General features: G+C 52.6%; 1 long non-coding RNA gene across 3 annotated transcripts; it reads left to right on the top strand.

The window, feature by feature from the left end:
* Window positions 1-2,253: 2,253 nt before the first annotated feature.
* Window positions 2,254-14,464, top strand: LOC129122800 (uncharacterized). 3 transcript variants are annotated; one of them, XR_013183122.1, is made up of 4 exons: window positions 2,254-2,419; window positions 10,132-10,268; window positions 12,052-12,131; window positions 14,296-14,464. It is a non-coding gene; the product is annotated as an uncharacterized LOC129122800 (long non-coding RNA). The 3 variants fall into 3 exon arrangements; XR_013183123.1 differs by having other exon boundaries at window positions 12,052-13,219; XR_013183124.1 differs by having other exon boundaries at window positions 10,132-10,907; window positions 12,052-13,219.
* The last annotated feature ends 657 nt before the right edge of the window (window positions 14,465-15,121 follow it).

Raw genomic sequence — 15,121 nt, 5'->3', positions numbered from 1 at the left:
GGAAAATCCAGATTTATTGTACCTATCATACCAGCATATTTCATTTGCCATTATGAGCAGCCATCTCGCAATGATGCAGGAGTATTTATTACAGATTAAATTGTAGGACCTGGATGGTTTAGTGAGGTTCTTGAGGTATCATTTATGTCATTAACTGGCTCATTATCAGATCTGCAAATCTCAATTCCTTTTTTTGTGCCTTCTGTTTCCAAGCAGGGACCTGGGCTGGGCTCTGGCAGGTCCCAGGGTGTGTGTGAGGCCAGGGCACGCAGGGGGTGCTGGAGCCGGGGCTGCTCGGGGTCCCTGGGGAGCCCCCAGCTCCACACGAGAGCCACCACACCTGCCCCGAGCGGTGCCACCTCCCGCCCCCGTGGCCCCACACCCATCCCTCTCCATTAGCCACAGCTCAGAGAGGTGAGCCTGGGAAAGGCACTGGTAGGAGAGGAGGTAATTTAACTCTAATTATTTAACAAGTCTGTTCCAGGCGTAAGCTTATTACCAGCGGCGAAAGGATATGCTGGATTTTTTTCCTCTCTCTCTCTCTCTTTTATGCTTTATCTCTACTTGGAGAATTATTTGAAGAGGTTTAATCCAGCCTTGATTGTTGTTGTTAATGGGCAAGGAGAATGGGTTATTCCATGTGCTCGGCTCTCCAGAAAAGTCATGGGCAAAGGAGCTCTCAGGCACTGCCTGGCTCTTCGATTTAGTGATATTATTTGAATTTATTGTTCGATTCGACTCGCGTGTCCTGCCTTGTTGGTATTTGCCCTATTTACTCTCCTATATTGCTTTTTCATAAAACCAGGGGATGGCATTTAAGTTGTTGTGTTCTTTGGTATTAAAAGGCACTTGGAACAAGCCCGGGAGCACATCCTGGATTGTGGGGTTCAGGGCATGCTCTGCTGCAAGAGCCTGCCCCACTCTTGGGTTGCTGAGATTAATTAATTCCTGTGGTGGCCAATATTTGTGGGGAAGAAAAAGCTTGGGAGGACAGAAATAATGCATGAAAATGCCATCTCTTCTTGCCCCTCACTTGGTGGCCAAAGGCTGTGGAGGGTGTTTGCAGCGGCTGATTGCACCCCAGTTTCTTTTGTGGGCGTGGTGGGTCTGGGGCTCTGCGCTGCTGGCAGTGTGAGGATAAATTCAGGCAGGGTATTTGTCACACCCTGGGCTGTTCCTGAGCTCCACGGGTGCCCCACGGCATCGCCGCAGAGGGAGCAGCTGCAGGGCAGGGCTGGGGGACCGGGCAGGAGGGAGAGGAGGGGGAGCCCAGCGCTGCAAGCCCAGCTCAGCCCCCACATCAGGGGTGGGCACCCAAATATTCCCCTGAGAGTGGTGCCAGAGCAGCCCCGGGGAGGCTCCTGTGCTGGACCCTCGGGGGGGTCTCTCCCTGCACCCCAAAACCTTCCCCAAAACACCGGAACATTCCCTGTGAGGACAGGCACACCACCTCCAAATAAATCCACAGTGCCTTTTGGAGATCTGTAAAAATTAATGCTTCCCAGTGCTTGGTGCTCTGCTCCTGATTTTAATTATTTCAGTTATTTATTTTATTGAACACTTTGTACCTGTCTTCAAGGCAGAGCTGTCTGCTCCAGGGTTCAGCTGCCACACCAGGTTGGAAATAGAAGGTGTGTGAGCATTTAGGTGTGTGTGCTTTTCCTTGAAAAGCATCAGCATCATGTAAGATTTAAAAATGTTCAAATGAGATGCCTCTCCCTCTAATTTACACACATCCCTTCCCTATTTATTTAATTTACATTGCATTTTCCTGTATCAGTCAAAATAAAAGGACATTTATAAAGGAAAAGGAGAAGAATTGTTGGGTGTTTATCTCAAACCAGCCTTCCAAGATCTGGCTGCAGTGTGCACACTGACTGAGGGAATCCTGCATGAGAAAGGCAGCAGAAGTGGCAGTGCCTGTGTGTCCCCTCTAAAGGGACATTTTCTTTTCTAGCAGCTGCAGGGCTACTAGGAAATTCAGGTATTTTGTGAAACCTACAGCTGCACCAGCGAGGAAAGGCTCGCTGAGCAGGGTTGCTTTGGACATTGTTTAGCGATTCCTGTGCTGGATGTTTTAAATTGAAAAAGGAGTGAAATTAATTAAAAAAAAAAAAATAAACGCCTTTACCTGAGTTGATAGCAAATTTCAGAGAATTTAGGACTGAAGGAGCCGTCTCCCCAGGCTGGATACCACAGGTAGCCCTGGGTAAACAGGATCTGCTCAAAGCAGAGCTTTGTGAGGATGCCCTCGCCAGGCTCGGTCTTTGCCGGGTAATCTGAATATTGAGGCTGCTCGTTAATCTCCATTCCTGGCTTAGGCTGGGCTGGGCTGCTCCGGCAGCAGCCGCTGGGTTGCCGTAGGAACCAGGAATTCAAGTAAATATGCTCAGGAAGGAGAAATGTCTACTAATTAAATGTGAGTAGCATTGATAAAGGGCCAGGGCTGGGGAAAGGTGGAACGTGATGGCCTTCCTTGTAATTCACTGGAAAATACGTTTATATCTCTCTATATCTAATCTATATCTATATTTATATCTGTATCTACATCTATGCCATCTATATCTATATCTATATCTATATCTATATCTATATCTATATCTATATCTATATCTATATCTATTTTACATATATGGATAATATTGTAGAAGTAATATAGAAAAAATACATTTATATGTATGTATCTGCATACCTAGAAATTATATATATGGATAATAATACAGAAAATACCTATCTATATATTTCTCTCTATAATATATATATATGGATAACAATATAAAAATACCTATATATGTATATATGTATAAGAAAATATATAAAATATATATATGAGAGGTTTACAAGACTTATAAATGATGCATATACCTCTTTGTGGGGAGAACTGCATACATTGAAGATGACAGCAACATTTTTATATAGAAGTGACACTTTATACCTTTTTTTCCTTTTGAGGCTATAAATTCCGTAATCTTCTCAGATCCTTTTTATGGCTTGCACATGGCAGGTGAAGGCATTCCCTGGCTCTGTGGGTGCTGGGGGCCCTGATCCACCCTCTCCAACACCCACCTTGCACACCAGGGGGATTTTCATGGAAAGGGACCCCGTGCCCCACTTGGTGCCTCAGTTTACCCCGGGGGCAAATGGAATAATCAAACTTCCGATCTCCCATTTCTTCTTTGCTTGCTCCTGAGCTGATTCCCTGCTTTTATCCCAGAAAAGAGCTGTTTAATGCTGCACCCATAAAGGAAGCCCAGCTGGACCCCGCAGGTGCCGTTTGGTGCCAGGCCCAGCTGCTGGGCAGGGATGCTGACACCCAGCATCTCCCAGAGATGTCCGTCCAAACCAAATGAACAGCAAACGTGGGCAATTAATGGCACATTGATAAACAATCATGATGTCACCGGTGGGGAAACTGAGGCAGGAGAGGAGAGGCAGATTTCATGTAAAGCCCGTAGGTGTGGCACCTGGGGACACGGGTTAGGGTGGGCACGGTGGCGCTGGGTTAGAGCCTGGGCTCAGGGGGCTTTTCCAACCCAAAGGATTCCGTGATTCTGTGATAAAATCTCTGCTATTGGTGAGTTGCTTTGTGAGCTTCCCCTCCCGGAGTGCCGGGGACACGCCGGGCTCTGCTGAGCGCTGGAACCACAGGAAGGGCATCGGGGCTGGTTTTGTGTCCCCGGGCCCCACAGCCCCTGTGCAGCCCCAGCCGTGCGCCCGAGCTCTCAGCACAGGAGGCTCGGTGTCCGTGTCACAGCCCCTGCGGGAGCTGCCCGGCTCCGGGGCAGCACTCAGGGTCCCTAAGGGCCGGTTTGCTGAATTCCTGAATTCCTGCCAGATGTGCAGCTGATGTTCCGCCCGCCGGGCAGCGCTCCCGGCGGAGCAGGACGAGGTGTCTTCATCTGCATAAGCACGTGGACTCTGCGCTCGTCTCATTCTCGTTTTTAATTACAGTTCAAGGACTAAATCCATCTCAGTCAGGCTTGTGCTCAGCTGGGATAAACCCAGGAGGGTCCCAGATTTACAGCAGGGCAGGGAGAGCAGGGTGTGCCTGGTGTCCTGATGCTCCTGGGGGCTCTTACCCTTGCTCCTGGCTGGTTTTTACACTTGCCTTGGCTGCTACCCTTGGCCATGTCCCTGAGGGAACAGGGGTTTGGGCAGGGCTCAGAGTGCTTCACTGGCCAGAGCAGCTCTGGGCTCTCTGCTGGGACCCCTGTAGTGCTGGGACCCCTGTAGTGCTGTCACCCCTGTAGTTCTGCCACTCCTGTAGTGCTGTCACCCCTGTAGTGCTGACACCCCTTTAGTGCTGACACCCCTGTAGTTCTGTCACCCCTGTAGTGCTGTCACCCCTGTAGTGCTGTCACCCCTTTAGTTCTGTCACCCCTTTAGTTCTGTCACCCCTGTAGTGCTGTGACCCCTGTAGTTCTGTCTCCTTCTGTCCATCCCTGCCTTGGCTTCTCCTGTCCCCACCTGGGCTGAACCCAAAGCCCTGTGGTTGCCCTGTGAGCCTGGGCAAGGACAGGGGTTCAGAGCAGGGGTGGTGGTGCCAGGGCCGCCCAGGACCCCCAGCCACTCTCATCCTGGGGCCTTGCTGCCTGCTCCTCCCTTTTTCCCACCGGCCAGGGAAGGACCCATGGGATGAGGAGTAGCAAATCTGGGATGCTCCAGCTGCCTGCAAGAGCTGGTGGCCCCAAGCCCTGAGGAGCTGGCCACCATGCCCCTCCATGCTGGGGTCAGTCCCTGCCCCGGCCAGGGCTTGGCCCCGTGCTGCCCTTGGACACGGGGCTGGTCAGAGGAGCAGTGCCCTGTGCTGCCCTTGGAGACGGGGCTGGTCAGAGGAGCAGTGCCCAGTGCTGCCCTTGGAGACGGGGCTGGTCAGAGGAGCAGTGCCCAGCCCACAGAAGTGGTCCCAGGACCCCCATCAGCTCTGACTGGCCCAGCTGCAGCTCTTTCCCCCTGTCCTGCCCTCAGTGCTCCATCAGTGGGGACAGGCCCTGGTGGGCAGCAGGACCCCACAGCCACGGTGCCACCCTCTGTCCCTGCCGTGGGCACGCTGCAGGAGCCCCAGCAGCATCCAGCACATCCCCACAGCATGGAAAAGGGCCTGAAGAGAGACAGGCTGCTCCCGGTGCCCCCGACCATTTACAATTTATATGTCCTTGTCAGACGGGGAGTTTGATAGCTCTAATGTCATGTTTGTCCTTCACCTGGAGAAAATCCCCTTTAAAGATCACCAGCCCGGCTCTGTTGACAGGAACTGCGCAGGTCACACCTTAACTTGTGCGGGATCGTTCCAAAATGCAGATCTTTATCTGGACTGAAGGCACGGGGAGAGAAAAGCCCCAAATCCCTGTGATTCCCAGGTGGGATGGGGCCCAGAGCAGGTCTGGCTGTGGAGAGGAGCTGGGTGAATTTGGGGATGCAGCAGCCCCATGGTGCCAGAGCCTGGATGGCTCCTCCAGCAGAACCAGGCTGTGCTGGGCAGGATTTCTTTCCATTTCTGGCAAGGCTTTCTGAAATGTAAATATTGCCATGCCCTGTCTGGACACTTCTGCTCCTCCCTGGTACTTCCATTTTCCAGGAATCCTTTATACACAGCTCCCAGAGATCCATGCCAGAGGAGGAGCAGATCCCCGGGGCAGAGCCTGTGAAGCAGCCGCACTCCTGGGTTTGGTGGCATGTCCACCCCTTCCCCATGACCTGGCATCCAGGAGCCCTTCCCTGCCTGCCTGCAGCTCTGCTGGCTCAGCCCTGCCTGCAGCGTGGGGCTGGGGGTGTGCTGGGATGGGCAGGAGCTCTCCTGGGAGCTGGGAGATTCCTGGAGAACGTGAGCTGGGATGTGGGGATGGGAGCCTTGCTCCCCTCTGAGCCAGAGGAACTCCCAGCCAGGAACTGGAGCTGCTGTGCCTGGGACAATGACCTGGCCAGGCAGGTTTGCTCTCTCTGGAGGGGTACCCATGCCTTGCTCAGCAGCTGCAGCTTCCCCAGTGATGCTGCTCCCAACAGGACACCACGAGGGACACTCCATAGTCCCACAAAAACACCTTCAGGGTTTCAGCCTCCTTTTTATTGGGCTTGTTCCTGCTTCTCTCTCACCATCCACGTGCCCTTGAACCACTCTGCTCCTGGCTGCTGCTCTGTGCCTCCCTTTGGGACCTGCCCCAGCCCAGGGGAGCTGGTCAGGGGCAGGGAGCCAGGTGAGCCCCAGGTGTGCAGCTGCAGCTGCCCCAGCCCTGGCAGCCAGCCTGTGCTGAGGTGATCCCTCGGGAATTCAGAACCCAAACTCCAGTGTGCATCTCACACAATTCACCCATTGGATGCTAAAGCTGGGTGCAGCCTTAAAAATAAGGGAAGACAAAGCACCCCTGAGGGCCTGACCCGAGCTGTCCCCTGGGAACAGGAGGGGTGTGCTGCTGGGTTTGGGCACCCAGGGAGAGCAGGCTGTGCCCAGGGCACACGTGGGACTCACGTTAATTTAAGGGGAATTATGTGAATTGTACAGCATGGGTTGACTATACTCCTGAGTATTGCAGTTATTATGTTTACCATCAATATTCATGAAGGCTCCTTAAAAAAAAAAAAAAAGGCAGCGGGGAAATTTTGCTCTGAAGCAGAGAACTGCCACTTCTGGGAGAGCCTGCAGAAGCAGTGTGCATTTCCCAGTTTATTTGTCCTCTGTTTTTCTCAGAGTGTTGTCTGGAGTTCTGAGAAGAGTTGTTGAAAAAAACAAATTGTGCTGGTGCACTTCATTTTACAAGGGTCCAGAGGGACCAGGCAAGGGGAATGGCTTCTCCCTGATAGAGGAAAAGGTTGGATGGAATACTGGGAGGAAATTCTTGGCTGTGAGGGTGGGCAGGCCCTGGCACAGGTGCCCAGAGCAGCTGGGGCTGCCCCTGGATCCCTGGCAGTGCCCAGGGCCAGGCTGGACACTGGGGCTTGGAGCACCTGGGACAGGGGAAGGTGTCCCTGCCATGGGTGGGATGGGATGGGCTGTAAGGTCCCTTCCACCCTAAATCATTCTGGAATTTTAGGAGTCTACAACCATCATTGCTGTTTTTGGCCCCTTCAGAAAATGGATCTGGTTTGATTTTTAATTTGCTTTGGAGTTTTCCAGCCCAGACATCACCTTTGTCAAAGGAAACATGTAACTTCAGGCCAGAGAATCTGAGGAAATCTGGCTTCTCCTTGTGCAGCTCTTGTCTGGGTGAATGCTGCAGTACAAGCTGTGTCCAGTGCCAACGGACAAAATTCGGTGGGCTTTTCCCTGGTATTGCTGCAGCAGCATTTTGTTTGTTGTAGGTACCACAGCCCAGGCATCGCCCCCTCGCAGGAGCGCTTTGGGTTCTGCCAGCAGCTGCAGGTGCTGCGGGTGCTGCTGGGCCTGGGGAGGGCAGCCGGGGGTGCGGCGGGGAGGCCGAGGGTCTCCAGCCGCGGTGCCCCTGCCAGGCCGGGCCCCTGTCCCCTCTCTGGTTCAGGCCAGCAGAGGGAAAAGGCAGCAGCGAGCCCTCGCCTTCTGCCGCGGCCCCGCGCCGGCTGCCAACAGGGCACTGCTCTGCCAGTTGTAAATTTTAATTGGCCATCTGGGGAAAGCACAAACCACTGACTAGAGATTAATCAGTAAATTAACCCAGGCATAATACACATTTCCCAGCGGGGCCCGGGCTGCCGGAGGCTGGGCGGGATGCGGCAGGACCGCGCCGGGATGCTGTTATTGCTTACCGCGAACATCCTCCCCGCGTCCCCAAATTCCCTGCAGCCTGACCTTGCCGCCGACCCTGATTTGTATGGCAGTTGCCGAGAGGCTTCCCCGTAATGCTCGACACAGATGGCACAGGTAGCGCTGATGGATCGGGGATGTGACACCTTCCCTCTGGTGCGGGAGGAGCCGCCCGTCCCTGCGGCTGTGCCCGCCGGGGCTCAGGCTGTGCAGCCGGAGCCCAGCCTGGAAACAGAGCTGGGCAGAGGCAAACAGCGGGAAGGACAAGCTTCCCGTCCTTTATTTAATTACTCTTATCCCGCAGAAAGATTCCAGGCATGCCTCGTGTAGCAGGAGAGTCGCATCTGCTGGCACATCCCAGCCCAGGAGCCTCCCTGGCTGCAGATCCCTGATGGGGACAGGCTGGGGACAGGCTGGGGAGAGCAGAACCTCACCCTCTGCCTTGGGCTGCCCCTTTGCCCTCAGTGGCCCCTCCCGTGAGGCTGGCAGGAGCAGCAGGGAGGAGCAGCAGGGTGAGCCTGGACCAGCAGCATCGCTCTGCAGCCTGGGCTGCAGGAGCCTGCGGGGTTCGGGTTCAAACTCATCTCACAGGGACAGCTGTGACACACTCCCCGGCCCTGGAAGTGCTCCAGGCCAGGCTGCACCAGCAGGGGATCACAGAATCACAAAATCCCTGCACAGTTTGGGCTGGGAGGGACTTTGAAGCTCCTCTTGTTCCACCCACGTTCCACTAAAGCAGGTGGCGCCAAGCCCCATCCAGGTATCCTGGCTGATGGAATAGCACAACACACAAGCTGTACTCACGGCTCCAGTCCTTGGATGGATGGCAATGTCTGCCCAGTCTGCAAAGTGCTTTGGGATAATTGCAGAAAACAGCCCTGTGTCCCCCACACAGCATCAGCACCACGGGGGCACCTTCTCCACCACACTTGGTACTTAAACCTTGAGGTGTGGTTCAGTTTCTTGGCCTCTAGGAGTGACTCTGTCCTAAAGAAGGAGCCTGGCTCTTTGGAATTTAAATAGTTCTCCTAATAAGTGGTTCCTTGCCTGGAAATATATGGATGCACCACTGTATCGTGTCTATGATTTTGCATTTTCCCCACTGTCTCTTCTGCCTGACATGATAATGAGCTCTGTGTTAAGCCAGAAAAAAGCAATTTTCTCCTGAGGTTAATTTCTTTGGATTGCCCACCTGAAGTGGGGAGTTGCATATAAATTCTAATTTGTACTGAAGTGCAGAAGATTGAGTTAGTTTTTTTTTTGGCATCGATGATACAGTGCAAATCTTTATTGACATACAGGGTGTTTTGTCCTGCCTTCCTGGCATTGCCTCGGGAAGAAAATGGTGATGAAACCAGTTGTGGCTCTGTGTGTCCCTTTGAACAGGCTCCAGCTTGACAACAAGAACCTGAACTGCCAGGGGGCAGGGGTGGATGGGAGATGATTGGGAATTGGGAATTCCTGGCTGTGAGGGTGGGCAGGCCCTGGCACAGCTGGGGCTGCCCCTGGATCCCTGGCAGTGCCCAGGGCCAGGCTGGACACTGGGGCTGGAGCACCTGGGACAGGGGAAGGTGTCCCTGCCATGGCAGGGGTGGGAGGGGATTTAAGGTCTCTTCCATGAGCCCTGAGTGCCTTCTCCAGGAAATCCTGGGACACCTCCAGGGATGGGCACTCCAAACGTCCCTGGGCAGCCCTTGCCAAGGCCTGGGTCCCTTCTCCATGGGGAAATTTCTGCTGAAATGCTGGCACTGCAAAGGACAAGCATGGTGAGGTCTGGCAGAGCCGCTCTGCCTCCTGCAGTTCTGGTCTCCTCCTCACCAGGGCTGCTGTAGGATTTTACCTGTTTGTGGGACAAACAGCCCAGTTATTTCCTTAATTTCCTTACCCAGGCCCATTTTCTTTCAACTGAGCCTAAAGTCTGGAGCTTTTCCAGACTGGCTTCCCAGAGCAGCACGCCAGACTGCCCCCCCAGCATCACTCAGCATTTCATAGGGAGAGGCAAACTGGTGTTGTGATTAATATGTAAAACTCCTAATTAATGGTGGGTCTCAGAGCAGCATGCATAAGTAATTCCTTTGTATTTGATAACAGGGTGTATTGGAGGGGCTCTACACCTCATTATTACCCACCAATTTCCTTAAAGGGTGGGCAGCCCCTTCCTGACAGTCCGTGGTACAGCACTCAAGGGCATGGAAAAACCTATTAATGGAGAAATGGTTCGGGTGGTGGCAATTCCTTACCAAGGAAATAGGAAGGGGAGTGACCAGGAAAGGGGAGTGACCAAGAGCCACAGGCTCCAACATCCCCCTTGCTGTGGGTGGGCAGGAGCTCCTCCTTCCTCAGCTGAGACTTCGGTAACACCCACGTGTACCGAGAATGGAAAATCATCCATGATTGATTAACTGTAATTTTTACAGACTGACCAGAGGTGCAGACCTACAATGGCATCTCTGGAGCACTGGACCTGCACTGTCTTACTGAGTGGCAAACCCGCCCACATTCAGCACCCAACTCAAACACTGGAATGGAAAAAACAAAGAAAGAAGAAAAGGAGGTCGGTGGCTGCAGGAATTGAGTCAGGAGGTCTGGGACCCTCCCAAGCGAGAGGCTTGGTGTGTAAAGCTCCTGCAGGAGAGGATTTTTTCAGGAGGGGTTTTGGGGAGCAAATGTTTGTGTACTGGGGAGGCCAGGCTGGCGTGTGCCTCCTGGAAGTGACTGCAAAGAACATATGGCTCCATTTAATGCAAGAGACTTTGTGGATTATAATTGAGTAGATAATTGGGAAAGGGTGAAGATTATGAGAGGGTGGGACTCAGTAATTATTCAAAGCTGCTTTCAAAGACTGACAAAGTGCTCCTTGACAAAGGCCTGGGAGAAGCCAGGACTTCACTGCAGATTTCCTGCTGCTCCAGAAGTCCTGTTGAAGCACGTGTGAGAAATGAGGACTGGTGGAGGGCACTGGGGTGCCGGGCTGGTCGGGGAGGGCGGTGCCCTGGTGATGGTACCTGTGCCCAGCCCAACATCCTCATCCCTGCAGGGACTGCTGGAGGGCTCGGCATGGAATTTTCCATGGGCATGTCCAAACCCACAGATAAAACTGGATCCCTGACAGAGGGGGAAGGAATTCCTGGCTGTGAGGGTGGTGACTGCCCAGAGCAGCTGTGGCTGCCCCTGGATCCCTGGAGGTGTCCAGGTGGGTTGGATGGGCTTGGAGCAGCCTGGAGCTGTTCCTGGCAGGGGTGGGATGAGATGGGCTTTAAGGTCCCTCCCAGCCCCACCACTGCATGGTTCAGTGGTTCTGTGACTCAGAGTGAGCCCAAAGGTGCTGCTCACACACCTCAGGAGGGGCTGCCCTGCACCCACATTGCTTCTTTTGAGGAGTGAACATTGATTTCAATTATTTAAAATTCTGGCCTGTCAAAATATATGTGAATAAACAAATCTGAGCGGGCAAACAACACTCTCATATCCCAAATATTTCTTCTCTTCAGCATGCCTCTCCAGAAAAGCCCGGACGTGTATCTCAAATAATTAGATTTTGTTCAGTAATCAAACTCAATCAGACGGATTCTCTGTGAACTACTTTTATACCCACAATGAGGAATGTGTGTCGTTCCCCGTGCATTTGCATATTTTTCCATAAACCTAAAACCAATCAATTTTGAAGAGTTATGATAATATAAAGAATCTGAGGCAATTACATGTCTTTTAAACAGGGATTCAAAACACATTCCACTGGCAGGGTTCATGGAGTAAAGCAGTCAGAACTTCTTTAACCCTTTTGGTGGCACCTGGGTGAGGGTGCTGTGCTGGGGCTGCTCGTTCCTCCTGGCCTTTCCTTCCTGTCCCAGCCCTGGGCTGCTGCTGGCTCTGCCCTTCTGCGGCTGCAGCCCTGGTGGCACAGCCCTGCCAGGGGAGCCGCCCCAGGGGCCGATAGGCAAATTAGCAGCACCATATTTTCCTCCAAATATCACATCCGCCGCCATATGGGCTGGAACGCAGACTTCTCGGGGATTTCATTTTCATAAACAGGGAGGAATTATGCAAAGTGCTATAGGTAGGGCTTGGAAATGTTTTTTTAAAACAGCCATTTGGTGGAAATGACTTTTTAATGATTTTTCTCTGTGGTTCTGCCTGGCTACGGAAGCCTTTTCCATGTTTATTAAGTGGCTGAGACTTTGCCTCTTGTGCTGTTACTGCTCCTATCCAGAGCAGGCAGAGCATGTCTGGGGGCTCGAGTGGGCACCCCAGCCTGCACATCCCATCTCACAGGCTTCACCCTGGAGGGCAGCTGTCCTCAAAACCCTGACTTTGCAAAAAAGGGGATTTTTTTGCAGTGTATTTGTGGCCACGCTGCACCTCCAGAAACCGGGCACACGAGCAGAGCTCGTGCCCAAGGGATGGGGCAGCTGCTGAGGTGAGCATTTGTAAGGACAGTACCCCCATCTCGGTGGCAGCAACTGAAGCCCAGCTGTCACCCCCCTGTCCATGCTGCGTGCGCGTCACACCCACCGCTGAAGGATGACACACATGCCATGAGCAGCATCGTTCAGGGGAAAGCAGGTGCAGGAAGAAGATATCTCTGCGTGCCTGACAGGGAGGGAAGCGTGTTTGCTCAGAGTATATTGGAGACCCAGGCCCGGGGAGGTCACACCCGTGGAAACGTTCCCGCTGTAATCTGCGGCGGCCGCGGGCTGCGCGTGTCCAACACGGCTGGAGCAGCCCCTGGGCCTTCCCCACGGCCCCCCTGCCACCCACAGCCTGCCCAGGCTCCCCTCCACCTGCCTCTGTCTCCATTCCCCCACCTCCCCGCACCTGGGGGACCCACAGTCCACCCCAGACCTTCGTGGGCATCCTCGTGCACCCCTTGTCCTCTCCAGACCCTCGAGGAGCCCTTGTCCTCCCCAGACCCTCGAGGAGCCCTTGTCTTCTCCAGACCCTCGTGCACCCCTTGTCCTCTCCAGACCCTCGAGGAGCCCTTGTCTTCTCCAGACCCTCGTGCACCCCTTGTCCTCTCCAGACCCTCAAGGAGCCCTTGTCTTCTCCAGACCCTCGAGGAGCTCTTGTCTTCTCCAGACCCTTCAGGACCCCTTCTTTTCCCCAGACTGTTGTGCACCCCTGTTCCTCTCCAAACCTTTGTGGACCCCTGGTTCTCTCCAGACTCTTGTGGACCTCTGGACCCCTCCAAGCCTTTGTGGACATTCTCATGGACCCCTAGACCCTTGTGTACCTCTGGTCCCCTCCAGACCCGCTCCTCAGTGGATAATCTGCACATTCAGGATCTGGAGAATGCAGGAAATCCCGGGGCTGGGGGCAGGAGGGGGTGACAGCAGCCAACAAAGGGGTTCCAGCCCATGTCACTGCTGATAAAAGTGGCACTGGCAGAAACGTGGCAGAGCAGCCCAGAGAACAGAGAAGAGAGCCCAGCCTCCCTGGGCTGCAGGGATGCTGCGGAGCAGAGGAGGAGCGGCAATGAGCTGTGCTTTATCAGCACCAGCTCCTCAGGTACGAGCTGTGCTGCTGGCTGGGTGGGAAGGGCAGGGGGCCAGGGAGGAGGGAGGATCTGCAAAAAGCAGCTGCTGCTGTTTGGGAGACCCAGGGGCAGCAGCAACACCCCCTGCAGACCCTCAGTTCATGTAAATTCATATTTATTGGCCTTGTCGTTCTTCTGAAAGGGGCAGAAATTCATTCTGTGTCCTTGTCATTTGTTTCCTACCAGAATATCTTTCACCAGCATTTCCAGTGTCCTCTCCCTGTGCGAATGAGTAATGGGGGAAAGTAACTTTGGAAATGACATTGCAATGTAATCATCCATATTGTGTATTGTGGTTAAAATTGATTAAAATAATATTGAAACTCCCCCAAGGGATTATGCAATTATAAGTCAAGTCCCAAATGGAAAAGGTTTTTGAGAACTTGGCAGATGTCTTAATGAAAATGAAGCATTATAGTAATATATTAGTGCTATTTGTATATTATTGACAGCAGGATCACTAAACTGTATAAATTACTGTCCACAAGAATGGCTGAATTGTTTTTCTTTCAGGAAATTTTTAATCAAATATAATTTCAGAAAAATAATTGTTTAATTTTGGCCTTACCTTTGATCCGCACGTTGATGGATCAATTATTAAACCGAGTTTTAGCCACTCATTTGCTTTGGAAGTTGACACTTTAAATATTTGATTTTGCACCCATTTTGTTTTATTACAGAATAAATTGTGGCGAATGCCAGAGACTATTACATGCAGCCTTGCGATAAAAGGTGGTCGGAGGCTGCAAGTTTTGTTTGCTGCCTGGTGGAGCAGCAGTGGGGACAGGAGGAGGGCAGGGTGGTCCCCACAGGGATGTGGGGCCCCTTGGAGCCCCCTGAGGGCTGGGCTCTGCTGGGTGTCCCCCCTGCCCCGCACACAGCAGCCCTGCAGGAGCAAACACAGCGGATTCACATTGGGACTTTTACTCCCATGCAGGAATTTCTGTTCCAGTGGTTAGCAAATAAACTGCCTGCCTGCAAGTACATAATATTTTAGTCTCTAATTTTAAAAATATGCTGTATTTTAATATCTTTTTTTTTTAAACAGATACCACTTTTTATGAAGCACTACATGAGTTGCTGATGGATAAATCACCCAAGCATGGTTAAAGAGACCCCAATCTCCAGATGGTACCAGATCCATTTAATTGTATCCTCTGACCTCATCTCACCTGAGCCTGCATTAAAATCATAATACAGTTCAAGTGTAAAAATGATATAGTGTTTATTCGTCCTGTTTATAGGGGGGCAAACACACAGTTAAATTCAGATGTCGAAAATTAGTGTAGTCATTTGAAAAGGTTGAGTTAGATCAAACTGACTCTCAGCATTTTATTTGCCCCTTTTTTATTCCAATGGCTCTGTGGCTGCAGCTCGGTGTCTCTGAATGAAGGGGGATGCTGAGGCAGAGGTGAGGTGGGTTTTGGGGCACGACAGAGGCAGGCCCAGCCCTGGGGAGAGGGGCGAAGCACGTGGTCTCATTTTTAATTTTCACTCTGTGTGATGAGGATGGGACACATGCACCACTAATGCCCTGCAAATATTTTAATATTTGAGTGCCCAAAGCATCTCTTCCCTCCGTGGTCCCATCCCTGCCACCCCAGCAGATGGGGATGCTCCTTCCCTTCTGGCAGGGTGACCCACACACCCCACAGAGAGATGCTTCTCCCTCCTGTATCAGTGCTTGGTATGGGCCTGCTTTCCCAGGAGCATGGAATCATAGAGCATGGCATGGGCTGTGTTGGAAAGGACCCCAAAGCTCGGCTCCTTCCACTCCCTGCCGTGGGCAGGGACCCCTTCCACAGGCCCAGGTTGCTCCAAGCCCCGTCCAAGGTGGCCTTGGACATCTCCAGTTCCACTTCCCTCCCACTCAG

The sequence above is a fragment of the Agelaius phoeniceus genome, chromosome 7 (genome assembly GCF_051311805.1).
Source record: "Agelaius phoeniceus isolate bAgePho1 chromosome 7, bAgePho1.hap1, whole genome shotgun sequence".
Lineage (NCBI taxonomy): Eukaryota > Metazoa > Chordata > Aves > Passeriformes > Icteridae > Agelaius > Agelaius phoeniceus.
Note: the sequence above shows the minus strand (reverse complement) of the source record. Positions and strands in the feature narration are given on the sequence as shown.